Below are 17,109 nucleotides of genomic sequence, written 5' to 3' on the forward strand. Positions count from 1 at the left end.
CCCTACAAGTTGGTACAGTAGGTATGGTTAAGAAGATATGCATTGGTAGAGGCCTCCAAATTTTATTTCTTTCTCTGTGTCATATTCCAGATCTACCACAGTAAGGTCTGAGTCTTTATCCTAGGAGACAGTGACAAATACATCTTTGATGAGTGTGTGATGCCTGGTCATGGAAAAAATATATAGTGATGGCTAAGAGAACTACCTTTGGAGTCAGACAAAGGTATAGCGCAGGCCCTGCCACTCACCATATTAGTTGTATAACTTGGAAAGAATCATGTCACCTCCATGTATCTCTATGCACTCATCAACATAGCGAGGAAACAATGGGGTCACCTCATGAGGTTGTTAGGAGTGCAATAACACAGAATCTAGCATATAATAAAAGCAGGAAAAAATTAATAACATTATTAATACTGCTATACATGAAAACAAAATGGATCCTTACCAAACAGAAGAAATTTCATTAGATTCTTAAAAATCCACCAAATTATCTCAGACTTCAGAATAAACAACTTCTAATATCTCAACCCTTAGAGATTTCATCCCTCAGATTCTCAAGTAAGTATTCATGTACATGATGTCAGTCACTTATCGTTCCCAAGTTGCTAAGAGACATAGAGACACTAATCATTCTCGCCAATCATAAGATGCTATTTCCTAAATTTCAATCTTCTCTGGCAAGTCTGGTGATTGGAAAGAAGACTCTGCTTCAAACTTATGGACTAGAGGTGATAATGTGGACTTTCTTGGTTTCTACCCTAAAAATCAGTTAGGGAAATGATGAGCTGGGAGTCCCATCCTATGGCAAGAAGGAGACTCCATAAAAGCAAGAAAGAAAAGATTCCATTGTAATCCAACTAACACATCTCCAGAAGGGTTGCTATCTGCTGCAGAGCACTCCCCAATAAAGAAATCAATTTAGCATTCGACTTCTTCTCCTGTGGAGCATATTGAAGTGGAATCTGACAAGGATGGAAAACAGATTTGTGTTAAATACTGCCAATAAAGCCTGGAGCTCAAGGTTATAGCAGTCAATGGAAATCCAGTGTCTTAGAAACCCTGACACCCTCATCCATCAGCTGGTGTCAGCAGCACTGAAAGGAAGAGGTAGGTCTGGCTCTGAAAGGGGGTTGGTTATCAAGATTCGATATTTGGAGCCTCAGTAACTGGATGTTCTGGTTTCATAATAGGTCCTTGAAATTGGCCTGAGTTTCTACGCCTCAGAGAACATCGATGGGTTTTGCTTTTTGTTTTGTGGGGTTTGTTTTGTTTGTTTGTTTCTTTGTTTGTTTTTAATAGTGAATTTCACTTGTTTGGACTTGTCTGACACCCATTCAGTCTTCCCCCTTCCCCCTCCCACTGCCCCATCAATACCTACTTCATCTCAGGGAATATCTCCTCTTCTATTTCTTTTTAATTTATTTATTTATTTTAAAATTTACTATAGAGTGTGTGCACTTGCCAGAGAGAGACAGAGACAGAGAAAGTGAGAAAGCCCTACCCAGGAGGAAGGGCCACACTGCAATCCCTTTTCCTCCATTCTGCTCTCTGGATTTTAGGCACACAAAAGCCACTGGGCCCAGGATTCAAACCACATAGGATTGCGTGAGATCCAGTCACCTTAACAGTCATGCCACTGGCTGACCCCCGCGTCTCTCTCTTATTCTATGAGATTTTCATGGAATTTAACCCACCTCCAAATCCAAAAGTAGGTAGGCATATGAGTTCAGCTTAATCAGTCAGAGAAGCTCAGCATTCTGGTCTCAGTGAAAGTTTCAGGTGTATGCACATGACTCAGAGAAAGGTAGTGGGAGACAAAGTTATCCAGTCTCAGAATATATTGTAACTTTTTTTGTTGAAGGAAACCATCTTTCTATCGGCATAGCTAGAAAGAAAAGTGGTGAGCCTGAAGCTTCTGGAAACTATCTTATCACAAGAAGGGAAGAATGGATTCATCTCAAGGAAAAAACAGAGATAGGAGATGAAGAAAGATCATCTAAAATCTGATAAGATCATTGAGCTACTAGATCAAACTTTACCTGAAGATCATACTCTAGACTTTTCAGTTCCAAGATCCAAGACATTTCTTTTTTCTTGGTTTAGGCCAACTGGGGTTGGATTTTGGTCATTCAAATTAGGAAAGATGTAGCTGTATAGTCTGAATAAGGCAGGCCTGCTAGGATAGCACCAGTACTTTGTGGAGCCAAATTTAAGGCCACACACAGCAATTAGTCACATCTTCTAATCAAATTTAATTTTCCAGTGCATGAACAACATATGGGAATTTTATTGAAGATGTCACATGATTAATAGGAAAGTGGATACACATCCCAAACCAGCAGCAGGTGCTAGTAATGCTTCACCCAGGCCCACATTAAATAAAACTGATGGGAGCCCATTCATTTGGACTAAGCTCCTGCACTAAGCCCTCACAGTCGAGACAAAGAATCAAAATGGAGTCACTCTTACTAAAGTTTCATATTGCCAAACTGAAACTAAGTTGTTATCTGACTTTCCAAAATTAAGGAGAGGGAGGTAACAGCCTAATTTCCCCAACAGGCCAGTTCCAATCAGCATGATAATTAAGTTCCCTCTCGTTGAATCCTTACACACAAAAATAGTAAAACCCAATGGAAACCAGTGGTAAACTCAATGGTAACCCATCAAATTATTTTTCTATTCTTCTGTCTCCCTGTCTTATAAGGAAAGTAACTTGGAAGTGACCAATCTGCTTTTTGGTCTCTGTGGCTGCTATCTTTTGCCCTTCTCTGCCTATAAAACCAGCCTCTTCTGCTGAGCTCATCAGAATGCCTATTTCAATTTTATGAAATAAAGTGTTACCCGATTCCAGAACTGCAAATAAAGCCAATTACGATCTTTAAACTGAATTTACAGTAAATTTGCTATAATTTTGTCTTTTAATATCAATTCTCAATCCCTTACTATGTCCATGCTCACGGTTCTGGGTTCCATTAATCAGAATCTTTATGGGAAGGCTGCCCTTGGGTAACTGAATCCTCTATTGTCTGAGCTCCTGACAGGTCAGTCGTGCTTGGAAGTTAGTATCTTCCTGTGAGCAGCCTTTTACAATTAACTAAGAGAGCAGGGATTAACTATCCCACTATCTCAGCCCTTCAGTGAAGATTTTTCTCAGGTATATTTTTAGTAACAGGATTAAGTTTCAGGTACTCACTGTTATAGCTAGTTTACTAATGCACCCCTAATCAACTGCCTTCCCTTCCCTGTGTCACTTCACTACTTCCTTGATGGTGTAGACGCACCTCCTAAATAAACTGCATATGCTCAGTCTTTGTCTCCGTGTCTGCTACTGTCTAGAGAACAGAAACTTCATCCAATTTCCCATCACACATCCCTATTATTTCCCTAATGGAAACACAGTTTTTCTAAAGTCATCCAACACTTTATAAATCACCTTTTATCAATTCTTTTAAGTTTCTGTATTTATTTCTTACATGAGTGAGAGAGACAGAATAAGAGACAGAGAGACAGCACTCTCAACAGGGTCTTGATGCCATGATCCATCCTCAACCAGTCCAGGATCATGGACACATACTTGCCTGGCATACTCAAGAGAGTTTCCTGGATACAAATTCAGAACCTTTCCATGAAAGTCAGCCGCCCAGAGTGTCCAAAGTGTTTCACTGTTGCCCGTCACCTTTCATCCCTGACAAATCTTTATGGTCCTTAGAAATTCATTTCTCCCAGGACCAGCAGTTAGAGAAATGGCTATGTCGCTGAACTCCCATGTAGTGACCACGGTTATAGTCCCGGACCCAGTGACTTAAACTCACACTGGGCGTGTGTGCTTGCGTGCCCAAGATCCCGAGAGGAGAATGTAGGAGAAGGGATTGTGGTGTGGCCATACCCCCTGAGGGGTGATTTCTCACTTTCTATCTCTCTCTGTCTCTCTCTATCTTTCTGGCCAGCACATGTACCCTATAGCAAAAACCTCCAAAAAAAAAAAAAGAAAGAAAGAAAGAAATTCATTTCTCCCCATAAGCCTGCACATCCCATGAAGCAAAACAGAATCCTAGAAGTTCGCACATCCTTTTCACCCACTCCAAAAACTTATCAATATATTCATGCAGCAAAAATAGATTTCTTCCAGAAGGAAATGCTGTTGCCACCCAAATATGATTTCCTTATAAATACCAGAGCAAAGGACAGGCAGCAAGCTCTATGCTGGGGTTAAAGATGAACTCAAAAGTCAGGAGTATGGTCTGCTGGGTTCTCCAGGGTCTGGATCCTGCCAGCTTCATCTCTCACCTCTGTCTCACTTCTTGGCATTTTATACACATCCAGCCACACTGAAGGAGCTCCTTGGAGCTCCTCTCAAATAGGCCATGCTGTCTCTCTCTTTCTGCCTTTTTAAATGCTGTTCCAACTGTCTGAAGTATCTTTTCTGCTCAGAGGTTCTTAATAAACTTTTATCTTTCTGACCCTAACTCGTGTGTTCCAACACTTTCTCATTGTAAAGGACAGACTGAGCTTCCTTCTCTCAGACCAGATGATCAAGCCTGGCATGATGATAATGTGGCCAGATGCTGTAGACAGGATTACAGATTCATAGAACAAAGCAGTTCCCCAATTGGGACAGGTCCAATCATTGTTTTAGGTATTCTGCTAGAAGATGGAAGTTAGTACACAAACACAGCAATAGATAATATTAAAATACACAGAAATTGGGTGCCAGCAGGTGGCATGGTGGTTAAGGTGCTGGATTCCCACATGGTCAACTGCGGTTCAAGTCCTGGAACCAGCGACTTGGAAATCACACTGAGCGTGTGTGTGTGTGTACGCATGCGTGTGTGTGCGCACATGCCCAAAATCCTAAGAAGAGAATGGAGAAGGGATTGAGGGAGGAATGGCTAGTCCTCTGGGGATGATTTCTTACTTTTCCCCTCTCTGTCTCTGGCAAGCACATGTGACCTATAGCAAAAAAAATTTTTTTAAAAATCACAAAAGCTTTCCTCACTTCAATTTTTTTTCATTATTTTTGACTACATATCTAACTTCTGCTATTCCTCTGTCTTTAATGCTGAACATCTGTTAATCTCTCATGTTTAGCAAGCAAAAAAATAGTATTAATAATACTATTTTCTTCTCATTGTATTATGGTTATAATTCCCTTTTACTTACAGAAAGGGATGCCTTTTGTTTCTTTTCCATTTACGTCAATGATGCAAAATTTTCATTTACGTACAGAGGTAAAATAAATGCTAAGTAAGTGTTTAAACACACACATGCATATATTTGAAGATTTCAAAAAGTTTACAGAAAAATGGAATCAAAGTATAAGTTTATCTGGTGGAAAAACAATTTTTGAAACTCACATGTAGTTTTTTCACAATATGCATTTTTCATGAACTTTTCAAAGACCTTACATATATATTAAGCACGGGTAATGTTTAGATATGGCAAACATTTATGAAGTTAACAGTCAAATAAAGCAAGTTTGCAGGGCAAAAACCCTAGAACCAATGGGCTAGAGCAGCTGAGCTTTAAGATTCCTTCCTTCCTTGACACCCAATCAGCGTGGGAACTATTTGGCCGGTGGTGGATGGTGTCCAAATGAGACCTCCTTCCAAAAGCTCTGCAGATGCAGATCCTGAGAAACTTGAGCTGACCTCTAGGTTCACTGAGAGTTTTAGAAACCAAGTAACAATTTGAACTTTTCTCCTGCTTTCCCTCCTGGATTTCTAGTCTGGACATTTCAGAGTTGAAAACCCACTGTTTTAGCTATAGTTGACTCCTCTCAAGTAAAAGACAGAGGAAGTTACTATTTTGCCTAATCCTAGCTGTGATGTATGATAAAGGCTTTTCTGTCTTTGATAAACAAATGAAGCTAAACATTAAAGGTACCCTCTGATCCTCATTTAAGGCAACAGCACCAAAGCAAACCAGTCAGACCTCCCCTGGCAAGGTTAAAAAGCAATGACTAGTTAAACTTGTGACTCACATTCTGAAATGTGACTTACAGATAGGCAAGGGTAGAGCTCCCCCTCACTCCCCCCACACACACCTTTCTGTGGATTTCCTTCTAAGTCTACCAAATTCATTCAAATATAAGAGGGAACACTTCAAAAATTCAGAGAAATCGAATGAACATATTGGTTTACTTTAGTGCAAACTATTTGAAATCCATGCATAGTTTCTTTTTTTTTTCATAACAGGTACTTTCCATGAACTCTTTGAAGACTCCTTGTATTAATCATGCAAAATTTTATGAAGCAGGCACTATTGTAAACACCAGGGATAAGCAAGAGGCCAGAATCTACATGTACATGACTTTAAACATCAATGTTTTAAAGATGCCATAAAAGGAAAATGGACAGTAAATACCTAAAAAAGTAAGCATCACAGATGAGACGATAACTACAGAAAATATGATGTCATTTTAAAAATAAAACAGGATTTGTCAAAGTTCTCTGTAGGTGTGTGTAGGGGTGGGGTGGGGGTGGAAGTGAGCAATGTGCACGTGTGTGTGGGTAGCCAGAAGTGTCAGGGATGAGCTCTATAATATTGGGTCCTTGGAAAAGTCACAACACATTTTTTCCATAGAAAAATACATCATGACTTTCCTGATGACCCAATATGTTGATCTGAGACCTGAATAATGAAAGCAGCCCTACAAAATCTGAGGGGAAGACATTCCTGGTAAAGGGAACAGCACAAAAAAGTCATATGATGGACTCCTTCACTCTACCTCCTTTTTATGTACCTTCCTCAAATACCAACCCTTCTCTGATTGCTCTACTTTTTTTTTAAATTTACATTTCATCACTGTATGTCTTTACAGTATAAACATGGTTTTTCTCAGCATGAATACAGTACATAGTAGTCAGACATTACCATGTACATTATAAACAGATAACTTTTCATTTTTTTGTGTCTATTAAACATTTTGCTGGTATATTATACAACTTAGTAATGTGGCTCTGAGTTGAATGTGACTTCTAATCCCATCACTAAATTATACATAACTAATTTTCTTCAGTCTCAGTGTTCCCATCTGTAAAATGGTAACAAGAATAATAACACTTATTTGACAGAGTTGCCGTGAAATAAGATGATACATATAAGATGCTCACCTTATCCCTGGGTAAACACTCAACAATTGTTACTTCTCATGCAAATATTACTGGACAAACTCCAGAAGACACTTAGGTTCATATGAGCTAACGAACACCTAATCCCATGTAAAAGTTGAGCTGAATTTCAATTCTATGACCTTTTATGTTTGAATGAATTTGTGGGTTAATACTGTGAAACAGAAACTGACGTAATTTTTTTTTTTTTTTTTTTTTTGGTTTCAGGTAATCAGGTATTTCCTGCTACTTTTTCAATAGCTAGAGAATTCTATGCCCACCGTCTTCAGCATAGGTGTTTTTTTTTTTTTTTTTTTTTTTCCAGCAGGGATCCAAAGAGAGAAAGACTCAATGCTTGGCCTTTGAGGTTCAAAACAGGTCTTTGAAACTCAAGGCAGGGACTACAGTCTTGAGCAAAAAGGCTTTTTGAGTTTCAAGAGGCTGTATCTTTTGAGTTTCAAAAGACCAAAATCCTGGGCTAAATAATAGGCATAGACGAATATGCTCATTGATCTGTGAGAATGAAGTTTTTGCCTTCCACAAAAAAAAAAATCCCACAGGCCAGGAGGAAGTTGCAGTGGAGAAATATGAGGATTAGACTATGGTGAGGGCACCTGGTAAAGCCACACTAGTGGAACATATGAGTAAAGAATAAAAGTACAGACAATGAGGGCATGGAGACACTCTTCTCTTTTCCTAAGTGGGGATTAAGAATGTGACCAAGATCCATGAGTTCTTTAATATCCTCCCAAGAATCAGATCTGTAGACTAGCCATAACAATCTGGAGTGATTAGGGAGAGAGAGACAGGGGTCCTGATCTGGAGGTGTGTTGAGGATAAAGGTAGAAGTCAGTGCTGCCTCCCAACACGCACCTGAACACCATGCAGTAGCCCACTACTTGCTCTTCTCCTGGGCACCTGGTAAGAATGTTACCCAACTCAAATCAGGATCGCTTGCCAAAGCGCTATAAAACCAAGCCATAGGCACATGGTGTGATGAAGGAAAGTTCAGCTTTATTGCAAAGCGCAAAGCAAGGAGAGCGGGCAGCTCATGCTGAAAAGACCTGGTCTCCCAGAGATGTTCCCCACATGTGTTTTCAAGGGCAAAATTAGGGGCAGAGGTCCCAGGCGCATGATCAGTTCAGTGATTGGTACAAGAAGGTGTGATCATCTCGTGGACATTATTGATTGGTGAGGCCTTAGATAATCAAATTCCTCTTCAGGTGTCTGGAACCATTCAGCCTGGAGTCTCTGAGCTCACAACCAGCAGTTTCCAGTCTACAAAACATCTTACACATTGAAATGAAAATCTTCTTTCCTTTAAGTGAGAGTTTTAGAGGTCAAATGGCCCTCACTCATGGTCCATGTTGGTCATTATCATAACCAAAGTCTGAAGACTTACTCCTTACTTCGGGCCATTACAATGCAAATGGGCTTTATATTTCAGGAATCCTTGAAAATACATTAGGAGGTTCTTGCTCGGTTTCAAGGACAGTAACCAGTATGTCTCTTGTGCATGGCTCAACAAAGACAAACCTGTTTTAAGACTTTGCCTAGCACAATCTGAACTGCCTCACATGGACAATCTCCTTTTCAATGACTCAAAGTAGTCATAGGTCATCTTAAGTGCTTACTCAAGATGCAACAGTGGCTCTAAAAATTCTAAGTAAATATGCCTCAATATTGATATGTCAGTGAAACCAAAAGGAACCTGCTTAAGTTCTTCCTAGGGCTAAAAGGACACTAAAACTTACCTTCATTATATACACTGGCAATCAAAAGAGATTTGCTGGGAAGACAATCCACCATCAACAAGGTAATTGTCCAGAGAAAACAGCATTCAAAAACTGCCTGGCAGGAAACTGGCATAGGCCTCTGTTCTTCACTACCACCCTCCACCCCCAATTCACCTTCTCTAGAACTGAAATGAAATTTCAGGAACATAAACTTCTGCAATGCAGAACTAGTCAGACACATTATGCCCCAAAGTCTCCTGAGATCATCCCTTTCACTTTCTGGACTCTACACTCCAGAAATCTTATGCAGGAGCTCTCACTACCTTGACAAGGAGGAGAGGGAGGAAGTTTCTCAAAAGTACTCAGTTCAGGAGCTGTGTTTTGGTCCTACACTGCCCATCAGGCTCTCTAGTAAATGAAACATAAGCCACTCATCACTAGCTTGACTGGATTTACAACTGATCTACAAGAGAGAGGGACAGAAAGTAACTACCTCACTTTCCCCAGTGGGGCTCACTCCTTAGGTCTCTGAAATCAAAATAATCCAAACATACCAGAAGCAAAATGATTTGAATCAAAAGGTTAATTGACTGCTTTTGCTCAGAAAGAACATTCCACCAAGACTATCCCAAAAGAAGAGTAAAGTCCAGACTATAAATCTGAAGTCTTTTTATTTTTAACAAAATGAAGTACATAGTCAACATGATTTATACTCAATAAGACCAACTCCTGTGGGTCAGAGTTTTCTAACAGTAGCCTCCATCTCCATCCCATCCTGCCATCTAAGGATCACCATTCTCTGATTCCTGTCCTTTCCTTTCTGAACAGTCCTACATTAACTTGATGACCACCTAGGAAGCCAGGTAGGCATTCAACAAGTATTTCTGAGAACCTCCACCCAGAAACCCCTGCAATTTTCTGTCTGCATGCTGGGCACTAAGAAACAGCTCACAATCCATTTCACCAAATAACCTTTTCACCTGGGCAAGTTCAGTCCTCAGAATTCAATTCCCTTTTAAGCATCCATCCATGAACCTAGGTGTCCTTTATTGGAAGTTTCTGACATCTAATGATTGTTTCATTTTGACAGATTTTTTTTTTGTTATAGGGTGTGTGTACTTGCCAGAGAGACAGAGAGACAGAAAATGAGAAATCAGCCCCCAGGGCAATCCTTTCTCCTCCATTCTCCTCTTGGAATTTTGGACATGCACGCACAGTTGCCCAGCATGAATTTTAAGCCACTGGGTCCAGGACTCGAACTGCGGTCGACTGTGTGGGAATCCAGCAATGTAACCATTATACCATCTGCTGGCCTCCTAAGGATTGTTTTAAAGAACTTGTCTAAAGATAATATCATCTTCATTTTCCATGTCTAATAAACACAAATCTCAAGTAATGTTTGTATCCTTAGAGAATTCTTTCTGTGTTTACCTTTCTTAAAAAACTTCGAATCTCTAAAGTTTCAGTTAAGCTCCTTTTTTCAAAATTTATTTTAATTTTTATTAACAGAAAAAAAGGATGTGAAAACATTCAAGTGGAGATGGATGTCTTAGTTATTAAAGAAAGTAGTTTATACAAATTTGCCCATAAGAGATATTCATCTTTGCCCCCTGGTTTCAACCATTCTTATTTATTCATCTTTCCCACTAGATCAGCCCCTCAGTGAATTTCCAGCTCCTTTATTTCTTCCTTCCTTCCTTCTTTCTTTCTTTCTCTCTTTTTTCTTTTATTGCTAGAAGGTGTGCATACTTGCCAGAAAGAGAGAAAGTGGAAGTAAGCACTCCTCAGTGGGGCATGATCCTGTAGCAATCCCTTCTCCCTTTCTCCATTTTGTCAGAATTAGGCATATACACACACACACATTCTTAATCTGTTTTTCAAGGTAACAGCCAGGATTCGAACCATGGTAGGCCATGTGGCTCCGGCTCTCTTAACCACTGGGCCATGTGGCTGGCCTAAAGCCTATGTTTAAATGGTCATGGAAAAGGCATTATCTAACACTGTTTTACTCCTGCACAAGAAGCCAGCTGGGTCTTCTCACTAAATTCTTTGTTGGGTGAGCCATCTGTACTCAAATAAGGGTGAGAAAACTAACCTTCTTTATTTTAGGATCTCAAGCAGAAATAAAGGAGGCCACTTGTCAAGGACAACCACTGCATCCTCCTATCAAACTACTAGACTATCCCAAAATCTATAAAAACCCATTCTTGCAATCCTAACTAGAATCATACTCCTTGTTTAAAAGACATACAAGCAGTGGGGAGGAAAAAAACCTACATAATAGGATGTCTCTATTCATTCCACATGCCTGTTCCTATTTTCACTCTATTATTTCATTTCTTAATTTAGCAACCCAAGCACTCCATGAGTTATTTAGCAATTATGAGGGGAGGCACAGGTCTAACACACTGTGGCGGGGGCAGGGAGGGGAGGAGGGTGACAAATGCCCATTAGCACCAGGCCTAGTAATGGCCTCATAATGCTGCCTTGCACTTAGCCAGATGAAAGAGGCTATATATTATAAGGAATTTTAAAGGGTGTCACAAACCTTAATTAATTCTCACTGCTCTGGGAGGAAAGTATTTACTCCCATTTGGGACTCTGAGAACTACTGCACAGAGATGGCTGCATGTCAAAATAAAAATACCTTGAATCAAATTCACTATATACTCTATAGAAGTAGTTGAAAGTGCAATGTCCTCTGGGACGGTTAGTTCATTTGACAAGTATTTACTGGGTGCTAACCATGTGCCAAGCACTGAGCTAGCTCTGGGAAAAACAAAGATGAGATAAATAAACATACAGTGCTTAGGCAAAAGGAACTTAGATTCTCAAGGATAAAATAGACATGAATCAAACATAGCTTATACATTCATTAATCACACAAACAACCTGCTGATAATACAAAGAAAAATTGCTTGGTGTTAAGAGATAAGCCCCGGGTAATTCTGAGTCTCAGGAAAGACAGGCTTGGGTTTGACTAATTGCACTACAAATGATTACCTATCTGCCTCTAGACAACCTTCTTAACTTTTCTTAGCCTCAGTTTTCTCGTCTACCAAATATGGCCCATATAAAAATTTTTATTAAAGGGTTAATTTAGAGAATCATGTCTGCCCCAAAGTATATTCCTAAAAAAGTTGTATAATTATAGCTATGATTATCATTATTTAAAAGATTCCTAAATAGTTCACTGTTCACCAAAGATCTCAGGGGAGGGCTTTAAAAAGTTTGCAGGCAAATGAAATTAAAGAATGAGTTTATTGTGGTGAAAAAGATTTTTGGAAATCCACGCACAGTATTTTTATAATAAACATTTGACGTGATCTCCTCACATACATGAGTTAAACCTATAAGTTCTGGAATCATTCAAGATAAAATAGACCTCTAAGGTCTGTTAAATGTAGTTACATGTAGGCTGAATCCCAGGAAATTTGGCTTAAACACCCAAGTCTTGTTGCCTTGGAGTTTTCTAAGAATATTGCCTGGGAAAGACAGGCACTGGGAGCTGCTTTTTCCTGAAGTGGGCAGAAGGAAGGGCTTCCTATAGCCCTTTCGATAGCCTGACCCCAGGGGCCTTAAGATATTGTTCATCATGTTAGCCAGGAAGAAAGGCAGTCTAAACCCTTGGCCTGATAATTCAATATTTTTATCAAGGACTTGAATAAAGTCTGATAAAAATTTGTGTGATACAAATTTGGGCCTTTATCTTGTAGGCAGTATGTTACATAATGGAATCAGGATCCCAGAAGACCTGTACCAGCTGGTGTGGAAGACTGAATTACACAACATGAAATTTAACAGAGATAAACACAAGGTCCTGCCCTTGGGGCCCAACAACCATCTGAACAGGTCCTTAACGGGGAAGCAGGTGTGAATGCACCTGGCTAGTTTTCATCACCTACAAACTCAGTACTAGTCAATAGTGTGGTATGACTTTCAAAGACTAGTTGGGGTTGCATTATTTGAAATAGAGATCCAGAGCAAAGGAGGTAACATTTCTGTTCTGCTTTGCCTTTAATTACAGGTTTAGGTACAGTTCTGATAAACATTAGTAACCTTGAACATCACAAAGTAACTCTAACTAGAGAAGTGATGGGAATTTAAAATCATACCCTTTCTAAGTGAAGAAACTAGGAATGACTAACAGAGAGAGGGAAAGACTTGCAGCTACATGATAACTCCTAGATTCTTAAGAAGTTATAAAAATAGCAGCTTCTTTGGGCGAGGCAATGGGCTGCCCATTCACTGCCAATAACAATTCATTCAGTTCTCATCATACAACTCCATTGTTATCTCCAATTTAAAATGAAGAAACTAAAAAGGGCAGGTTAAACAAGCATTTGCCAGCAATCGGAGAGTTGGTGAATGGGAGATCAAGGACAGGAGTTTAGGTCTCTCTGACTCCAGATTCAGCACTTTTACCATGGCCTATATGCTACATGGGAGACAGGCTTCCTCCATGGGACAATCATAAATTGAGGCAAATGAATAAAATGCTTGCATGCTTGTCTGCTTTCCTACTAGATGCTCCTGAGAAGTAGGAACGCTGCCTTAGCACTCATTGCACCTCCAGCATCAAGCACACAGTAAATATCTAATGAGCACGTGCTGAAGAAATGAGTGAATTAATGAAGGACAAGCTGTGGTCTCACACAAAGAAAAGTTCTCCATGGTAAGACTCATCATAGTATCCATTTCCTAGAATATTTAACAAAGTATCCTAGGATACTTGGTTAGGGTTGGTTTAAAACAACAAACTGGATGGCTTAAAACAACAGACATTAGTTCTCAGGAGCCATGGAGGAATCTTTTTCTGAAGGTCTGTCCCTTGGCTCTCCTGGGTGGGAGGAGGAGAGGGCATAATATTATATCCCAAAATGTAATCAGGAAGATAGAACCACAACAGAAAATAGATTAAGCACATGAGACTGAACTGGTGAAATAGCATGTTATGACTTTTGACTAAAACATTGCTGATTTTCTTCTAGGCTTTGTTTTCTGGTTTTAAGGATCTATGTCCTGTCTTAAGCTGCCGATAGGTTCATGTACCTACTATTTGAACAGAATCCTAACCTGTTTCCTGGCTTTAAGTTTTAAGCAAAGTTCCTTAGCATTTAATTGATTTCTTAAAGTTAAAACTGCTTTTCTTGAAATTACCAGCTGAACTTGCTATTGAAAGTAGTTAGATTATTTAAGAAATTGTGTAATCAAATAAAATGTGGGGGGAAAAGGAATAGAAGACAACTGTAGACACCAGAGATAGTGTGGGAAAAGGGCTAGAAAGGGCAGAGGGTCAGAAATAGGGGTAAAATATATTTATATATACACATTATATACATATGAAACTAGAAATGGAAAATTATTGATGATAACATGCATGATTAAGCTACTGTGCAGTATATTCTGGATATGAAATCACATTCTGTATGCTGTGACGATGCTTAGGGAATGAATATAAATTAATTTTTTTTTTGGGGGGGGAGAGATTTTCACTGTAGGGCGCGTGCGCTCGCCAGACAGACAGAGAGACATAGAGACAGAAAGCGAGAAATCACCCCCCAGGGGGGATGGTCACGCCGCAATCCCTTCTCCTCCATTCTCCTCTCGGGATCTTGGGCACGCACACACACACGCCCAGCATGAGTTTTAAGCCACCGGGTCCGGGACACGAACCGCGGTCGACTACGTGGGAGTCCAGCGACATAGCCATTACACTAACTGCTGGTTCCCTGTAAATTAATTTTTAAAAAGGTTTCAGAAAAATAATTAATTAATTAATTTTGAGAAAGTCATTTATTCTCCCATAGCACTGCGGACTAGACTTCTAAATCAAGGTGTCATTCCCCTGAACGTTCTAGGCAGAAATCCGTTGCCTCATCTAGCTTCTGCATTCCTTGGCTTGCCCAGCATCACTACAATCTCTGCCTCAACGTCACATGGCCTCCTCCATGTCTCCAAATCTTTGTCTCCTTTTAAGTATGCCAGTCATTGAATTTAGAAGACACCCTCAGTCATTATGACTTCATTTTAATGAGATTCTATCTGCAAAGATTTTGAATAAACATATACATGTGAATGTATATATATGTGTGTATGTGTGTGTAGGTATGTATGTGTGTGTGTGTGTGTATATATATATATATGAGACTTTTTTTGCTATGGGGCACATGAACTTGATGGAGAGACAGATAGAGAAACAGAGAAAGTGAGAAATCACCCCCCAGCCATGCCACAATCTCTTCTCCATTCTCCTCTCAGGATTTTGGGAAGGCATACACACATGCTCAGCATGAGTTTCAAGTCACCGAGTCTGAGACTTGAACCATGGTCAGCCATGTGGGAATCTAGCATCCTAACCACTATGCCACCTGCTGGTCCCTTGGTTAACGAAATTTGAGGAGACTCCATTTAACCCAATGCAATCACTGAATAGGATGGGCCATGTTAAAACGTAGGTCATGGCTCAACCCTAAGAATGGTCAGGCAAGGGTTTTATAATTTAATAGCGAGGACTCAGGCAATAAAACTAAAGGCTGATTTAGGATACCATCCTTTCATTCAGTAAGCATTTAATAATGCTTACTATATACAATGCCACACAGTTAAAATTTTTCAACATGGGCAAAACATGATTTTCCCTTTGTTGCGTCTCAGGGCCTGGTGAGATCAACCAAAATATGCTAGAAGGATGTTCATTCCGAGGCGTCATAGAAGCACAGAGATTAAATGAATTAACTGAGCCTGGAGAAGAGGCAGGGTAGAATAACTGAAGTCAGTGATGAGTGGATTTATTCAGGCAAGAAAAAGTATGGCAAAAATATGTTGTGTCCAGCCCAGATTCAATCCTTTCTTTTTCTAATAAGAACAAAAATTGCCCTGTGAGATCACTCTTCCATTATCCGCATTATATTTTTTAATTACCAGAGGGCATATTCCCTCACTAGAGAAAGAGAGAGACAGAGAGAGACAAGAAAAAAGACAGAGGGAGAATACACCCCTTAATCAGGTATGATCACACTATAATCTCTTCTCCTCCATTTCTCTATCCTATCAGGATTTGGGGCATGCATGCACACATGATTGCATGTTTTTCAAGCTGAGGAGGCTGGGATTCAAACCATGGTCAACCACATGAAATATGACTACTTTAGCCACTGGGCTACTGAGTTGACCCTTGGAACTGTAAATTTAGTGGAATAACCTCAGCTCTAGGGTGTTTGGGTCAGTCAACGTATTCCATTTTTTACACTACCTAGAGCCAATAAGGACAGTTTCTGAGGTTGTAGGACAGAGAGGTATGGATTCTGCTGGGTTTGGTGCTGTGAGAATGTGAGGCTTGCAGCGCTAAAACCATCTTGCAACCCTAGAAGGAGAACTTTAAAGTTGCCAAGAACAACAGCAAATCCTGGGAATGGAGCCATTCACAGGAAGCATGCCAGAGGCTGGATCTTGCTAGTATTATTTATGTCCTGAATCAAGCCTTACCTGAAGCCAAGCCTATCCATGGACCTTCATTTTGTGAGTAAATGATTATATTTTATTGTACTTAAATCAGTGTGAATTGAACTTTCTGGCAATTACAATGAAATGACTCTTCATCAAAATAGCAGGCCAAATTATAAAAACCCCGAATGGCATGTCAGAAGTCCCAGAGATGAAATGGCCAGGATACATTCTGAAAGGTGTCAAGAATTCAGTGTGGCTGGCAAGTGAGAAATATGCAAAGAGATTGGTGGAGGTCTCATTGGAAGGGACTTTAGGTCCAATTGGGCTTGCGTTTCTTTGTAGAGGTTATATATCCCATCTGATTCTGAAATTATTTGGTTTTGTGACTGTGTTCCAGAAATCGTTGCAAGAAAAAGATTTTTATCTTAAGAATAGCAGTTTACCTGAGTCTGTATGGCCTCAGACTCTGTTGGGCATTCATCTGCTGGGTTCAGATAGTCAGGGGTAAGAAGTAGTGCCCTAGGCTTCAGGAGTGTGCTGATCATAGACCTGGCAATAACCTTCATTGACTGCACAACTCATGGTTAAGCCTCCATATCAAGTAAATCAGCCAGACTTAGGGCAGCCAAAACTGTCCACTCCTGGGCTTCAGATTATTCACAAGAGTAGGAAACAGAAATGTAGCCTGAAGATGAGTTTTATGTGCATATAGTCCTCAAGCCTCATACTGGACTCAACAGCTATTATGTACAGGGCCAAGGGATTGCCAAAGATTCATTCTGTCCCCTCTGCATGGGTGCATTTGCCTGTGT

The 17,109-nt window shown here is 40.0% G+C and overlaps 1 protein-coding gene across 1 annotated transcript in view; it reads right to left on the reverse strand.

The window, feature by feature from the left end:
• HS3ST4 (heparan sulfate-glucosamine 3-sulfotransferase 4) overlaps positions 1-17,109 on the reverse strand; it is a gene marked incomplete at its 5' end in the record, with an annotated part of 445,737 nt that overhangs the window by 231,568 nt on the left and 197,060 nt on the right. The gene's annotated exons all lie outside the window — the stretch shown is intronic.

Source organism: Tupaia chinensis, unplaced genomic scaffold (assembly GCF_000334495.1).
Source record: "Tupaia chinensis unplaced genomic scaffold, TupChi_1.0 Scaffold000231_2, whole genome shotgun sequence".
Lineage (NCBI taxonomy): Eukaryota > Metazoa > Chordata > Mammalia > Scandentia > Tupaiidae > Tupaia > Tupaia belangeri.